We start from the raw sequence: 17600 nt of genomic DNA, 5'->3' as shown, positions 1-17600 counted from the left end.
AATGTAAAATGCCCTTGGAAGCTGGCATCGTTTGAAACATAATGCCAACCCGCCAGGGGATTCATTCCATTGCCAAGCACACACCATCTTTAGCAAATTCCACTGCACATATGTGCTGCCCATTCGCAGCTCCACTGCTTTATCTGATTTTAGGCTGACCCTTTATAATTAGCACTTTGGGCTGGCAGTATTGTTTAGGAACACTTTTTCCATCATTCATTTTGGGGATTTAATAAAGCTTAGAAACACCGTGAGCAAGAGAAACAACTAATGCAATTTTCTTAAGATTCCTTACTGGGTTGTAAAATCTTTTAACTGGGTTGTAACCAGCATTTAAACATTTTTTAATGGACTAGAATAGAGTACAATAGAACAGAAAATAAAGTACACTAATAAGGCAAAGTATAGGTTCATAAAAATCGATGTATATAATACATACCGCGTGTGTGCGTGTGCGTGTGTAATGCTGTAAGATATGGTCCAGACTTTGAAAATCACTGACACAGTCAGTGGTCAGCACACAGACCCAAGTCTTGGGGCAAGTTGCCTTGTCCAACTGTGTTCTGGCCTTATTTAAGTCTGCTCTTCAAAATGCTATTTACCTTCGTCTTCCTTATCAGCAAAATGAGCCCAGCAGCACAAAAAAAGAAATCAAATTTCAGGAAAAGAGACACCACAGGGGGAGGGAGGTCTATTTTAAGTGAATCAAGGAAATTTTTGTCTCGTTGCTCACGTGGGCTCCTACAGTTCATCAGCCCCAACCCCTTTCCGTGTAAAGTAGCAATCATTTGACTTATCAAATCCAATAAAAATCTCAAATACACAAATTTGCATTTAGATGCAGTGAGCTACAGAGTGTCTCTAGCACGATAATTAAGCATGAACGTGCAGGGTGGCATTTAATTGCTCTTTACCAAGTTTTCCTGGGTAGCTCATTCCAAATGTTTTGAAATGAGGGGCCTCAGAAGAGGTCCACAGTGAACATGACCGGATACGTTCTGGCTCAATGTCTAGTTCAAGTAAAGGGAGCAGAAGGGGGCAATTCTGAGGAAAAGGGAAGATTTTAGGGATATTCCCAGGGTACCTCCTGAGAGGCGTGATTGCTTTGTTGGTCCCTGGTCTGGATTTGCACTTTGTTAAATATTGTGCTCTTTTCCCAGTATCTTTGATCTAAGGTATCTTTCTTGTTCTTTGACTTCTCCTGCCCCTAATTCCAGAGACTGAATTTTAGTTGTGAGGCAATTACATACATTGTGCACACTATTTAAAAACAAACTCTGGGAAAAGGAAAGGGAAGATGCAGGAGAGCAACGAGTGATGGCAGATCCCTAATGAACACTATATTTTCATGCACCCAATCTGCCACACTGTTGAAGCAAGCAATTAGATCTCACACAAAAACCATAGGATGCCCTTGCACATGTGCAGACAGATGGTTGGCCGGCAGAGGCATCTGCTCTGATTTCAGGCAGGGCAGGGGATGGCCGGAGAGAATGGCCTTTAGAATCTGGGACTGTTTTTGGAGCCCTTCAATCTTTTACACTGTGGTGTGGTCACCTCCCTCAAACTTCTTAGGCATGTCTTTTCTCCTCTTTCTTAACTTACTGACTTTCAAGGGTCAACTTCTTAGGGGAAAACAAAGGGAAGAAAACATATATAATTTTTTCTTTTTACAGAGTTTTTTTTTTTCAAGAGCGGTAAAAAGAATAGGAAAAAAAAATGGCAGAGGAATCAAAGGAAGCAGGGGGAGGAAAAAAAAAACTAAACAAGATCCCCAAATAGAAACCCTGTTTAAATTGTGTCCCACTACTTCCTCCTTCCTGCTCTGTAATATAACTTATTTTGCCACTTATGGAAAATTCAGGAGAACAGCCAATTATTTGGATGTGAGAAGCACAGTAATTATACAACATATGATCGCTGTTATAGCTGACACATCTTTTCTTCCCTCTTCTAAGAACAGAGGGAAATAATAAAATAGAAAGGTCCTGCTTTGCTCCTTGACCAGACTCTACACAATCAGTCACTAGGTTATTGGGGCCAAATTCCCCGCTCCATCCCTCCCCCTGGCTTCACCCTATAGCCATAATCTATTAGTTCACGAGGCTTGCTGTTTCCTGACTTCTCCAAAAGATCTAACTAAAGTGGACAACTGTCTCTTTTCCATAACCGAGTCAATTGCCTCTGACATGTTCATTAATTTTAATTAGTTCAAAATATTAGTGCACTGTCAGTGTTGATTGAGGGAGGGTGAGTTGGTCCAGTCCAGGAAGTCCAGGAAGCATCTACTTACATGTGACAAGTGCTGCGTAGTAGCTGCAAGTGTGTGGATAGAATACTTGGCTAGAATCCCAGCTCTGTGAGTAAGACTGTGTGATTTTGTGCAAGTTTACTCTCCATTTACTTTATTTTCTACCCTGAATAGAAGAAAAAAATGATACCTATCTCATAGGGCTGTTGTGAAGATTAAATGAGTTCATTCATGTAGAATATCTAGAATTGCACAGAACACATCTTTAAGACTTAGCTTTTGTATGATGAGGAGGAGGTGGAAGTGGAAGCAAAACTTTACCCAAAGAAGACAGAGACAGTACAAACAGTATAAAACATAAAGCATACAGAGACCGTTAAACTCCCAGCCTGAGAAAACTATTCATTTGCAAACTCAGTTTTTCTTGGAAAAGGAAGCATGACTCAGAGGATGAAGCCAAGAGCCAGGAAGAACAATGTGATAATTTTATGTGTCAGTTTTCCTGGGCCATGGTGTCTAACTTAGGGTCAAACACCAGTCTAGATGTTGTTGTGAAGGTATTTTTCTAGATGTGATTAACATGCAAGTCAGTAGACTGAGTGATGTAGATTACCCTCCATTAATGTGGTTGGGTCTCATCCAATCAGTTGACAATCTTAGGAGAAAAGAGCGAGTTCTTCCAAAAAAAGAAAAAAAAAGTGGAATCTGCCTTCAGACTCCTTTTGGGCTTGAGGTGCAATATCAACTCTTCCCTGGGTCTCCAGCATGCTGACCTGTCCTTCAGGTTGCAGATTTGATAGCTCCTACAGTTGCGTGAATCAATTCCTTAAAATAAATCTTTCTCTATAGATAGATAGATAGATAGATAGATGCATATACACACACACTATCTGTCTGTCTATCTATCTATCTAGCTATCTAGCTATCTATCATCTATCTATCTATCCCCATGCTATTGGTTCTGTCTCTCTGAAGAACCCTAAGATAACTCCCAAGGAATACGACAGAGCCCGAATCAGGGAACCAGCAGCACATACACAGCTCAATTTCAGATTTGCCATGGAACAGTGACTTCTGTGTGCCTTCCATGTATCTGTTTTTGAACAGGACTATCTATTATATCTATTATCTTATGCCTGTCCCACTATGGTTCGTTTGTTGGGCATGTCAAAGGTAACTCGTCTCTTGTGCTCACCAATCTCCAGAAGGAGACAAACCATATTTGAAGACCCACACCTGAGGAAATTCATCTGCACCTGGACCCAGTTTGGATGATCAGATCCTAGACTTTGAGTTGCTGCTGCAGTGGGATGAGACTTTGGGAATCTTGGGAGAGGGAATGACTATATTTTTCATGTGGCAGAATATAAATAATTTATAGTCAAAGTATTGGCTTTAGCTATTTTTTTAGAAGGCCACAAATACTTTGACACTCTTTCACTTGAGAGTTGAGCATCTCTTTCTTCTCACCAGGAGTCTTGTCAGGCTGTGACTGCTTGGACCACTAGAATATTGCAGGAGTGATGCAATCTGACTGCCAAGACTGGGCCACAAAAGGAAATGCAGTTTCTGTCTAGTTTGCTTTGAAAATGCACAGTTGGAACCCTGAACTGCAAGGCAACAAGTCCAACCATCCTGAGGTCTCCATGCTGAGGGGAAGCCAAGTTCTGTTGGTAGGACAGACTTCAATTTGTCATCCTAGCCCTTAGGATATCCCGGACAAGGCACCAGGTATGTGAATAAAGAAGCCTTCAGGTGATTCCAGCCACAGAGTCATCTCCAGCCATCAGATATTCCTTGCTAAATTCCCAGATGCCGTGGGGCAGAGATATGTCATTGACAGTGTTGAACTTTACTGAGCCCTGAGTTCCCAGAAAGCAGTGATGGTTGAGAAATGCTCCCACCCTTGTTATGCCGGGAAACAACTAACTGGAAAGGACCACCCTGCCCTCACGTTTTCCAAGATAAGACCCTCTCCATTCTTCCTCATGACTCCCGTATGATTCATGAATGACTCCCCTGTTTACCTGCCTCTATAAAGCCCCAGGTCCCCCTTTCCTTTCTCTGTGATTCTTCTCATTAATGAACATTCTCTCTGTTGCAAAAGCCAGAATAAAAAAATCATATCTTTAATTATCAGGTGCATTTTGACTTTCACGCCATCTGCACTAAGCTCCTTCCAAATGCTTGACCCCCAGAATCTGGGAGCATAACAAAATAGTTATTGTTTTAAGTTTTGGAGTGTTTTTTTTCTCCAGCAAAAATGACCCAAAGAGAGCTTGTAGCCATCTCTCTGTTTGCTTCAAAGTTAAACATTTTACCAAGTTAAAAATGGAAGCTAGTCTTCTACTTATGTTACCACATGCACTTAGGGATGTTTTTAATCTGCAGGATTATGACTTTATTCAGTCTAGGAAAGATTTTGTCTATCATATTTAAAATTATTTCTTCTGTTTGATTTGTCCTTTTTTTTTTTCTTCAAATGCTTGGCTTATTTATTTATTTGTTTGTTTATTTATTTATTTTTGGCTGTGTTGGGTCTTCATTTCTGTGCAAGGGCTTTCTCTAGCTGTGGCAAGTGGGGGCCACTCTTCATCGCGGTGCGCGGGCCTCTCACTATCACGGCCTCTCTTGTTGCGGAGCACAGGCTCCAGACGCGCAGGCTCAGTAGTTGTGGCTCACGGGCCTAGCTGCTCCGCGGCATGTGGGATCTTCCCAGACCAGGGCTCAAACCCGTGTCCCCTGCATTAGCAGGCAGATTCTCAACCACTGCACCACCAGGGAAGCCCTGTCCTCTTTCTTGGAAACATCAATTATCTCTACGTTAGATCATAATTCTTTCTCTTCCATATATATCATCAGGATTTCATTTTTATCTCTTTTCTTTTCCAGTAAATTGCATTAGCAGGCAGATTCTCAACCACTGCGCCACCAGGGAAGCCCTGTCCTCTTTCTGGGAAACATCAATTAGATGTTAGATCTACGTTAGATCATAATTCTTTCTCTTCCATATATATCATCAGGATTTCATTTTTATCTCTTTTCTTTTCCAGTAAATTCTGAAATATTTTCAAGTTTGCTCTCCATAACACTAATTTAATTTCTGTTAGATTCAAATATGCTCTTTAATTCTGACATTAAACCTGTGATTATAGTTTTAGATTTAAAAAAAATTCTTTTCATTTTACTTGTTAAAAATTGTGTGCTTATCACCAAGCCTCCTTTTCTTATCAATATTAATCTGTTTTACTGTTTTATCTCTAATCTTGTATTATATAAACCCTATATTCCTTTGAAATTTTTAAGAGTACAAAGTGATACACTTTAAAATTTGTCTTCTGTACTGTCTTAAAATATATATGTATATATACATATTCTTTATACTTTGATATGTGATATACTTTGAGTGCTTTGTTTTCCATTTTTCTATGCTGTAGGTTATTTTTACTGATTTCATTTTGATTTTTTCCCCTCAATTTCCAAATCACGGAGTGAGAAAACATATATCTAGCCCTGGAGTGGTTTACTCATTGTATCTCTGTTTGCTGTCAGAATTCTCAAATCTAAAGCTGTAGATTTTGAAGATACATGCATTCTTAACCATGCTTCTGGTGTTTTGTTGTCTCTTATTTAAGGTAAGTTTGCAGGCATAAGGCAGGATCATCTAATCTCAGTACATAATATTTTACCACATGGAGTGGAGTTTATTTCTGGATAATTCTGAGTTCAATCTGCTTTTACTTCAGATTGTTTTGCCTTTTATTTTAATTGGCAGAAAGAGCAAATAACAAACTATAACTCACAACATATACCCTTCTGGGGCTTTTCCTAGTTCTGTATTTTGTGTGAAAAGGACAATTCAGTAAGTCCAAGACCGATCTGAATCTACTCCCCAATTTACCCATCGCCAAGGATTGCTGTTTTCATGAGAATTCTTATATTGTAATGGCTTCAGTAAAGGCCTTCTAAGCCCAACCCTGTGAGATGCAGACCTCTGTTGTTCATTCATACCTTGGCTATTGACCTTACCAGGTGAGCTGGTCATTTGGCACATTTATCTTCACATTTCACAACATAGATGTAGGCTATGCCTACAGCTTGATAGTTTTGTCATCCATTTTATTATTTAGTAATGTAAGAGTTCATGGCATAAAATATGCAAAGTGGTTTGGGAGCCTTTACATAGAGGCAAAAGGAAAATGGCTGGTTATTTGTTACTGTTTTTTAAGGAAAGTCATCTAGGATTATCCTCCTGCAGCCTTCTGAGTAATGCCCATCTCAGCAGCATTTTCCCAGTGGGCTTGTAAATGTTAAGTTACTTCCCTGAACGTTAAAACCTTCAGTCAGGGCTTCCCTGGTGGCGCAGTGGTTGCGCGTCCGCCTGCCGATGCAGGGGAACCGGGTTCGCGCCCCGGTCTGGGAGGATCCCACGTGCCGCGGACAGTCCCAGATAGGGACCTTTGTCTCATGTCCAAGCTAGGCAAGCTGTGGTTCAGAGTTTTCAATCTGGTTTCTTATTGATTTGCTAAAATCAAAAATGCAGTCAGGGCTTCCCTGGTGGCGCAGTGGTTGCGCGTCCGCCTGCCGATGCAGGGGAACCGGGTTCGCGCCCCGGTCTGGGAGGATCCCACGTGCCGCGGAGCGGCTGGGCCCGTGAGCCATGGCCAATGAGCCTGCGCGTCCGGAGCCTGTACTCCGCAACGGGAGAGGCTGCAACAGAGGGAGGCCTGCATACCACAAAAAACAAACAAACAAACAAACAAAAAAAACCTTCAGTCAATGTAGCGCCAAAGTAGAAGCACAGAATTCTTCATCATTTGGTCCCATGTAAAGGGTAATGTTTACTTGATGCCAAAAAAAAGTTCCATTTTTACTCCCATAGTTCCCCCATAACCACAGCTGTTTGCAGCTTGACTGCTCTTCTGCTGACATTTATGCTGCTTACACAGAGAGCAATAAGGAAAGAAAAGGGAAAAAAACAAAGAGTTTGACCTCTATAAGTTTTAGCTTGGATTCCCAACAAGTATCATGTTATCTAGTGCCACGCTTTGCAGGATGTGGACCCTGGGCCAGCAGCGTCAGGACTACCTGCAAGCTTGTTAGAAATGCAAAATCCTGGCCCCACCCCATTCATCCTGAAGCGGAGGCTGCATTTTTAATACAGTCCTCAGGTGGTTCACGTTGAAGTGTTAGAAGCGCTGTTCCTTTTAATGTTCTGCCTGACCAGTTCCAGAGAAAAACTCTGAATTCTTTGAGTTTGCCCAGCTGCTCTGTCCACACATGACTGTGGGCTGGGTAGGTAGGTGTTCATCCTCCCAGACGTCTTTCCATTCTTGCTTTTATAAGGATTCTTGTTCATCATTATTGGTTATTGCTAGAGAAACAGTGATTAGCTCCCAGGTCTCAATGACCAGACTTACATAAGTGGTAATAAGTTTACATTCTAGAGAAAGGATCCAACAGCACCGATAAGAGCCTAAACATCCCATCAGGGCCTTAATACCAAGGAAATGGAAGTTTTGTTTCATCAACTCAGTGAATAAATGGAGGGTCCTGCTAAATTCTCTTATTCTAACCAGGTTTACTTGCTGAAGGAATTGTTGACTAAAAATTGGTTATTGCTAGAGAAACAGTGATTAGCTCCCAGGTCTCAATGACCAGACTTACATAAGTGGTAATAAGTTTACATTCTAGAGAAAGGATCCAACAGCACCGATAAGAGCCTAAACATCCCATCAGGGCCTTAATACCAAGGAAATGGAAGTTTTGTTTCATCAACTCTGAATAAATGGAGGGTCCTGCTAAATTCTCTTATTCTAACCAGGTTTTTGCTGAAGGAATTGTTGACTAAAAAAAAATGCACAACCTAAAAGTTGAGAATTAAGTTTTATTTGGCAGACAAAACTGAGAACTTAAGCCCAGGATGCAGCCTCTCAGATAGTTCTAAGGGACTGCTCTAAAGAAGAAAGGGAGGAGCCAGGATATATGGGAGTTTTTGCAACGAAGAGCAGGTGGTCGGATCTTCAAAAGATTACTGTTGTGTGTTTTTTTTTTTAACATCTTTATTGGAGTATAATTGCTTTACAATGGTGTGTTAGTTTCTGCTTTCTAACAAAGTGAATCAGCTATACTCTTCCCTCTTGCGTTTCCCTCCCTCCCACCCTCCCTATCCCACCCCTCTAGGTGGTCACAAAGCACCGAGCTGATCTTCCTGTGCTATGCGGCTGCTTCCCACCAGCTATCGGTTTTACATTTGGTAGTGTATATTTGGAATCCAAAAGATTACTGTTAATTAAAGAAAACCAGACATCTCAAGTTAATGAATTTAGTGCTTTTCTATGTGTGGGAAGATGCAACAGTCTGGGATCATTGAAACCATTCCTTTGATTTGCACCTTAGCTTTCTGGGGACAGTATCCTGTGCTTTCTCATCCTGGGTCTCCTCAGGGTGCATCGTTGGGCGTGGCTCATGGCTTGATGTCCGGCATCCTGTTTCCATCCTGAGCTCCCTCAGGGTTCGCTATCACTGGGGAGGCTGTGATGTTATGGCTCAATGGCTACAACATCTTGTTTACTGATATGGTAGGCGGCATTTTTTCATTGACAGAATACAACCCAGAACTTACATAGACAAGGCAGCTTCCCCAAACTCTAACCCAGATGCGTCGCAGGCTACTACTAGCAAAGGAAGATGGATGCTCCCTGGATACCTGTCTCAAGGAAGAAGTTGTCCACGGGGTTTTACTGAATTGGCCTAGTGTGTGAAGTATGGGGAGCTCCTCATTGGGTTCTACTTCCTGAGAAAAAAATCAAGTCACTTCTTGGGCTGTGTTAAAAAAATAAATAAATAGAAGAAGTCACAGATTTGCAAAACAGATTTATCAAAAGCTATTTTTTTCCTTATTAAAACATAACAATAACAACAACTGGTGTATTTCACTCACAGCATTGAACACAAGGTTTGATTTATATTAAAAAAAATCTGTTCAACCTCAACTCTTACGAATATACCTATTATGTTGCCTGACACATACCTACTTCAAATCTTCATTCACTTATTAAAGCCTTCAATCATTATGCCCTCTGTGTCAGACATTGTTTTAGAAGCTGTTTTCTTGCTTCCTTTCTTGGATTCTATTCTATTTTCTGCCCTCCATGCTCATTCACCCAAGGCCATTGGGTGGAAATCAATCCTTCCAAACTGATTCCACTCTGTTGCCTCCCTCACTTAAGCCTGCCCTCAACTGTCTGGTTGCCAAAGGAATGTAAAAGTCAGTGGAATAACAAGGTTTCCACATTTTGGCTGACTTTTCAGATAAGTCATTTGAGAGGAAAAGCCCGGTGATTTCTTTCTATGAAAGTCAGCTTTGTTTCCTGCCCCTGGCTAAACTCCACCCTGAGTAATTTCAACTGCTAGAGGTTAATTTTCCTGTAATAGCCTCATTGTGATGGAGGGTTTTGGAAATTACAGAAATTAGATGCACTACTAATTGGCTTGTCTGTTTTTTGGAGCTGTTCCCTGGGTTATTACAGAGGCAGAGGAAGCCAGATTAGATTCCCAAACCAACACTTAACCAAGAAGACATTTAGATGTGAGGAAAGAAAATTGTTCCAAAAAGAATCACATACGTGTATTATTTTCTTTCTTTTAATTGGCTGGGAAAAGGTACAAGAGAGATTCATTCCCTTCACACTGGGGCAGTGTGTCAACAAATATTTCTGGGCACTTGCTGTGCCCCCTTGTGAGCTGAGCCAGCAGGAAATATAAAAGAAGGATACGCTGCTCCCCAATCTGAAGGGGCTTAGCTTGGAGAGAAAATATCAAATCACGTAGCCATGTAGTGAGGTTTCAGATCTGCTCAGAGAACACCTTGGATGTACAAAGAAAATGATCTTGATATTTTCTCTAATATTTTCTGATATTTTCTCTAATTCATCTGAGTTTTGTGACAAACCCCAATGGGTAGTGGAGGCAATATTATCCAGTATTACCGGATAATAATACTGCAAGCTCTTCTGATCTAAAGAGCCCCCCTCCAGCTTACACTTTTGTTCTCTACAAGTTCCCCTCTTCAGTGTCGCTGCTGTAAGTAATAGTGGTGTGAATAACTCAGTCTCTTAGGGCAATTGCTTTCATATTTCACTCCCCCTCCACTACTGCCAAATGGTATTCAGATACAAGAGAGGGGCTTAGTGCATTTGTGTGGAACTTTGGGTAAGAAGAGGAGTCCTCAGGTCTACCTGGCTTCCTCTAGGTCAACCCTGATCCCCAGGGGGTGTGGCCAGGTGGTTCTGCCTTCTGGCTAGTCCCAAAGAAGGCTAAGCGGTTTCATCAGGCCTTTAGAGTGAGCTGGGGACTTCACCACTGGCCTCTGTCTTAACATCTTAGCCCAGCAGTGTCCCTTTTCCTGAACCAAGTCTTTCTCAATCCACCATCGCTCTCAACCTCTCTGCAACCCCTCTCAGAAGACACAGGGCTTTCTACATGGCTTGTTTGCCATGCCGAGTCCATAGGGAGCCCCGAAAGTGGTTTCACGACCAACTAGTGCTCAAATGTCTGCTATCCGCCATACCACTGTCCCTACATTATATAGGTCATGGCTCTGAGCTAAAGGCTTTTATTTTCCTATGGCGGTGGAAAATCCCAAGATATGGGCAAGGATGAGTCACTCTTGTTTTCCCCATATTTTATAGATGTTGCTAAAGTTTCTCTGGCTACTGGTTGAGTTTAGACAGGAACAAGGTCATTGTTGTCTTCCTTTTGTTTCTCCCCATCACTCCTCTGGTTGAAAGGGAAAGTCTCAGAATTCCAACTTTCTCTAAGTCATATCCTTCTTCTACTTAGGGAAATAATCCTCACACCCATACCATTGATGGCCAAAGGGCTTGTTCCCTGTCTACAATGAAAAGCACCCTGTGGTTGGATCCTTTAGGTTTGGTTCATGGTTTATTCAATGGGAGGTCATCTATTCACATAAACTGAATATCAGACCTTCAGCTTGCTGCAAAACCCAATCTAGATATCAGAAGTTGAATATAAAATCTTTCTCTCTGTATGGTGAAGAGGTTAAGAGCACACGGTCTGAAGCAACACCCCTGAATTTGGATCTTTACTCTGTCACTTACTAGATTTGTGCCCTTGGGTAAGTTATGTAATGTCTCTGTGCCTCAGTTTCTTCATCAGTAAAACAAAATAGAACAATATTACCTATATCACAGGGTTGTGCAGATTATATGAGTTTGCATATGTTAAGTGCTTGGAAAAGTGACTGGCACATAGTAATCCATATAAAAATGTTGACTATCATGTGAATTTCTCTTGGAACAATTCTAATGGATATTTTTCTGGAAAGAGAGAAAGACAATGAGTGTGTTGGGAGGACAGGAAATTGGTGGGGAGGTCAGTATTATTAAATGTGGGAGATAATTGCAAAAATATATTTTTAAAATTGTACCTCCCTTATACTTGCATGAAACAGTTAAAGGATAATACAAGGCAACGTATAATTAAGCACTAAATTTTATTCTGCATATTGCATGCACTGCCAGTATACAGATAAAGGAGAGATGAGATGAATTTTAGTGGCAGTCTTCAGGGGAGTTTTAATGGAGTTCTAGGAAATGAAAGGATGGATGGGATTTGGGTGAATAGAAAGGGCGTGCAGAGCCTGAAAGATATAAATGGAAGGATTTTTATCTTTATAGGCAATATGTGAAACCAAGTGGGCTTTGTTATTGTTTTTGGTGAATTCCTGATTTTATTCCTTAGAAATGATTCAAAGCGATAAAAGGGAATGGATTAACCACTTCTCCTTGCATGGCAGGGAGACTGAGTCGACTCTCTAAAGACTTTAGTATGTGACAGCTGAGAGGCTACCTGGGTGGTGGGTTGAGGGTTACCTGTGATAGTTCTCCTGTAAATCTGATTCTGTGAAGTTGAGGGTTTTTACAGGACTTTTCTTCCATTTTTGAAAGGAATAGTAGGAGGGGTCTGGTGTGCTCTGAACAGCTCCAGAGTCCACCCGTCTGTGAAGGTGATGTTTTCTTTTTCCCTTGCTTTGTTGCCTCATCTTTACCTTTCTCCAGGACCAGATGCTGACCCTGAAGACTTTCTATTTTGCCCTTAAGCTTCCCTCAGTCTTCTCTTTGTCCTACAGCAGACTCAAGTCCAGAATGAATTTTAAGTGATTTTCTAGGAAGAAACAAGTTACAGTAAGAATACTGTGTAACCCCTTTTTGACCTTAAACCCTCTCAAACCATCAGGAACGTGTCCTTGTTGCATCAAGACTAGGACTAAATGTTACTCCTTGAAAAAAAAAAAAAAGTGTAAATATCCTTTCTAAAATTAATCCAAGGCCCCTGGACAACTGTTGTGGCTTCCTATATTCGTGTTTTGGAGATGCAAAAAAAAAAAAGAAAAACAGAGGCAACTGGGGAGTGGATTATAATATGATCACCTTGTATACAATTGTTTCTTCTATTTATAGCCATGCTAAAAATTTGTGCAAGACCTTGAGTGATTCTCTTACCATTACGGCAGAGCCTAAAAATCAAGGGCACAACCCTCTACCTAGAATTCCAACAATTGCACTGGGCTGTGTAGAGCATTAGGCATGATCATCTGTGTTTGGGTGCAAATTAGTATTACTATTTGTACACTTGTATCCCTAAAAATCCTCTCTAAAAATTTTATTTTTAAGAGGAGGGAAAATATCCATGGCATAATGAAGTTTATCAGCAGGAATTCTAATCTCATTTTAGAATTCGATAGAAACTGTCGTTGAAAACGCAGACTCCCCTAAATCCCAGCAAGTGTCCTGAGAACTGCCAGAGGAGCACTGGTTATTAGACAGATTTTAATTTGTTCAAATCCATTAACAAAAATCTCTAATTAAAAAAAAATCAATAGATGGCTGTGACATTAACCAGGAAAATCTAATATGGAACCATTAAATTTTTTTTCTATTCAATTAACTTGAATACAACATGATGGACTCAACAGATACTTTAATTAGATGCATATGAATAGAAATTTTGCAAAATTAAACACAGTCTCTCTTTGCAACTGATATGAGGAAAACTGCAGTAAAAGATTTGTTCAGATCCCTCATGACTGGTAATTTCCTTGAGAGGGACATGAATTCTTAGACAACATACTTACAAATCAATCCTTCCCCAAGAGGCTGTCCTTTGTCAAGAAATAGTACACTGCTTCCTTCCTAATTCCTTTTTTCTGGGTTAGATATTCTCATGGAAAGCATAAAAGGTAAGTTTCAAGGGACTGTGCACAAAACTTGCTCTTCCAGGCTCCTCACAGTAAAAGTGGCCCAAAATAAATGGCTCTAATTTACAGGGTGAACATGTGTCCAAGATTGTCCTGGACAGTCTCAATTTATGTCTGTTGCTGTGGCATCATTATTAATCACCCTTCTTTTTGCTCTAAATAGTGTCTTGGTCAGACAATAAATTATACAGTCATCCTACTAATTTATCAACCATTCCTTCACCCTGTTTCATACTATTAAGCTAGCCTTTTCAAACTTTTCGTAGAAATACAGGATTTCCCTGCTCATAAGAGGTTAAAATTTGGGAAATTGAAGAGTACCCATTATTGCCTGTGCAAGAAGCATGCAAATAGACATTTGTCCCCTCCTTCATTTGGTCGTCTTCTTTTTTTTCCCTGGACTCCCACCTCTGACTTTATCTCCAACGCTTTTACATTCAGGATGAGCATCAGAATCGTGTGAGATAAACTTAACATAATTCCCACTACAGAGGTTCTCAAGTCCAAAATGGTTCTGTCCTTTTTCATTTAAAGGATTATCCTCCTCATCTAAACTAATTTATTATTGCCACATATTACATATGCTTGATAGAGAAGGCTATATATAACACCTTGCAAAGCCATTATGGTAGCCAAACTCCAAGCTGGCTCTCAGTCATCCTGCTTCCTGATATTTACACCCTTATTGTACCAGGATTGGGTTTTGCCACCAGTAAATTATGGTTGCCATTCTAAGATTAGGTACTAAATGATTGTGGTTTCCATTTTGTGTGTCCTATTGCATACCTGGTCTCCCTCTCTTTTTCAGATTACTTACTCTGGGGGAAGACAAGTTGTAAACAACCCTAGAAGAGGCCCACCTGGCAAGGAGCCAAAGTCTCTGGTCAACCACAAGCAGGTGAGTGAGCTTGGAAGTGGATTATCCAGCTACAGTTGAGCCTATAGTCTTGGCCAACAGCTTAACTAGAATTCAGTGAGAAACCCTGAGCCTTGACAACCAAGATTCCTAACCCTCAGGAATTGTGTGAGGTAACAAATATCTGTTGTTTTAGCGTGTAAGATTTGGGGGTAATTTTTTTATGCAGCAATACCTAATCGACACATTTAAAATTCCTGCCTGCTGGGGGAATGTAGTCAGATAAGATTAAGACAGCAGTCAAAAAAGTCAGTACCAGGAGCTATGAAATAAATGGAGATAATGAGTGTAATGTATCTATCTATTCATTCAACAAACATTTATTGATCTCCTACAATCGGTATTATATTAGACTCTGTACTAGGACATCAGTACTAGGACTGAGGACATGCTCAGGACATCAGAATGAGCTGAGGATATAGAGATAAGTCCTTGCTTTCATGAAGTTTATAGAGTCCATTAGAATCTGGGAAAAACAGGAAAATTACTAATCAGTTTCTGAGTCCATGCCTATTTTGAAGGACAAGTATGTGAAAGTGGATGTAAGGGCATAAAGTCAAGTATAAGGTGAGCATTCAAAGCTCGGTTGCTACCACTTAGTTTATGCATACAAGTACACACCACCCTAAAATCGAATAACTTACTGGCACAACAGGAAAATCAGACCCTAGTTAATAAATTTAGAAATAGTATTCCCCCAGTTTGGAGAGCAACTGAAATAAAACTGATGTTAATCACTAAGAGAAACGTGACTATTAATATACTATAGAATGATAGGTTTTAGTTGAGCAGTAAACACATGGTGATAAATTTTGTCTGGTGTTCATTTACATGTGGGCTTAACCCATAATAAGAGGGGTGTGGGGGGGTGTTCTCTGAAGGAAACTAGCCCTGAGATTTTGGTATAGCTTCTTAATTTGGTAATAAAAATGGGAGCTGTGGCTATTTCATCTTAAATTCTAAGTCCATCACTGACTTCTTCAGTGGTCTGAAAGAAGCAGTTTACTGCCTCATATTTCTATCTATTAGCATCCATTAAATGGAGATAATAATGCTTAGATAGCTACATCAGGAAGATTTCAAAAATAAATCACACAGGGTTGGATAAGACTTACCCAAGAGAGAGTTATTACCCAAGTAAGAATTTGTCTTTGCATTTCCTGTGCTGTGTCATCATAGTTTTAAGGAAATTCTTGGCTGTAACTGTGTGATCCATATTCAGTGAGTTGCATTCCCCCCATCCCCACTTTCAGAGTCAGGTTGATTTACTTGTAAGGTAGGACAGTGCTTCCTGCTGTACCATGGATGCCCTTCTTCTGCATACTAACAAAGAATCAGTGCCGACAAATCCAAAGTAATCACCATTCTTTTCAATTTCCCTTCTCTCCCCAAAGCTGACACTAATAATAATAACCATTTTAAAGCTTTCTCTTGGGAAACTTGGGCATGACTGGAAAGGAAATCAATTGTTCTTAGGACAATTATTATTGTCAGAATTAATCACCGCTATTTGCAATTACTGTACTGTACAATTAGCACTAATATTTATGCCACTTTGACTGCTGTTAGAGACTGCATTGCCTTAGCTGCTGTTACCCCAGAACAGAGAGGCAGAGTGGAAAAATTAATGAAACCAGGGGATGGAGATGACAGGTTGAGGGGATCCGATTCTCCTACTGCCAGGCCAAGATGTATTAAACAGCCACTGCCTGCTCATGTCACAACAGCGACCCACTCAGAGCTGGAAGTTTTCCTTTGAAAGAAAAGAACCCAAATGGGTTTGAGAGGATACAAATTAGAATTATTCTCAGCCTTAAAAATCTATCTTCTCCTGAAGAATATGATTCTTTGTCATGCACAAAAACAACCTGCCACTTCCTATTTTGCAACACAGCAGTTGGACTCTCCAGGGTGACTCCTTGTCTGGGCTGGTGAGAGATATTTGGCCACCATATTGGAGCAGAATATTTCAGATTTTAGGCATTCGATTTCACTAAGCAATAAAAAAAGGACCAGTCTTTATTTTTCTCATCTAGTTACCCAACATTAATTTATGATTTAAACATGTTTAACATTCTTTATGCTTTTATTTTTTTTGAATAACTTCAGACTTACAAAAATTTTGAAGAAGTTGCATAAAAATATCTGTATCACCTCCACTCAGATTCCTCCAAATCACAGTGTAATTACCCAAATCAGGAAATTAACAGTGAAACAATAGTATGATCTAACCTACAAACCTGCAAATTTTACCAATTTTTCATTAATGTCCTTGGTTTCCAGTCCAGGATCTTAATCCAGAATCCCACATTGTATGCAGTTGTCCTTAGTCTACCTTAATCTGGAAGAATCCTCAGTTTTGTTTTGTTTTTTTACCTTAATTCTCTGATGTTTTTGAAAAGTAGAGTCTGATTATTTGTGAAATGTCTCCCAATTTGGTTTTCCTGAGATTTCCTCAGGATTAAGCTCAGGTTATGCATTTTGGGGGCAGAAATATCACAGAAATGAAGTTGTGGCCTTCTTAGCGCATCCTATCAGGAGGCATGTGATATTACTGGGGAAGTCTTTCCTTTTTTAACTAAACTTTTTACTTTGAGATAACTGTAGATTCACATGCAACTGAAAAAATAATACAAATAATCTCTATAGACCCTTTGCCTAGTTTCTTCCAATGTGAAGAGCTTCCAAAATCATAGTGCAGTATCACCACCAGGATATTGACACACACTCAAGATACAGAACATTTCCATCAACACAGGGATCCTTCATTTTGCCCTTTTGGAGCCACACACACTTCCCTCCTCCCTCACCTTCTTCTTAACCCTTGGCAGCCACTATCATGTTCTCCATTTTCATAACTTTGTCATTTCAAGAATGTTTTATAAATGGAATATAAACTTTTGGGACTGGCTTTTTTCCATTCAGCATAATTCTCTGGAGATTCATCCAGGTAGCTGTGTATGTTAATAATTCATTCCATTTCATTGCTGAGTAGAATTTCATAGTATGGATGTATCACAGTTTTACTATTCACTTGTTGAAGGACACTTGGGTTACTTCATATGGGGGATATTAAAAATAAAGCTGTTGGGCTTCCCTGGTGGCGCAGTGGTGTTGAGAGTCCGCCTACCAATGGGGGAACCGGGTTC

At 40.2% G+C, this 17600-nt stretch overlaps 1 long non-coding RNA gene across 1 annotated transcript in view; it reads right to left on the bottom strand.

Annotated features, from left to right (window-relative positions):
• Window positions 1-16173: 16173 nt before the first annotated feature.
• LOC114484591 (uncharacterized) overlaps window positions 16174-17600 on the bottom strand; it is a 106154-nt gene continuing 104727 nt past the window's right edge. The window contains exon 4 of the long non-coding RNA XR_003677701.2: window positions 16174-16204. This is a non-coding gene — a long non-coding RNA (uncharacterized lncRNA). The remainder of the gene's footprint in view (window positions 16205-17600) is intronic.

Source organism: Physeter macrocephalus, chromosome 20, assembly GCF_002837175.3.
Source record: "Physeter macrocephalus isolate SW-GA chromosome 20, ASM283717v5, whole genome shotgun sequence".
In the NCBI taxonomy this organism is placed as follows: Eukaryota; Metazoa; Chordata; class Mammalia; order Artiodactyla; family Physeteridae; genus Physeter; species Physeter macrocephalus.
This window is presented reverse-complemented; position numbering and strand designations above follow the sequence as displayed.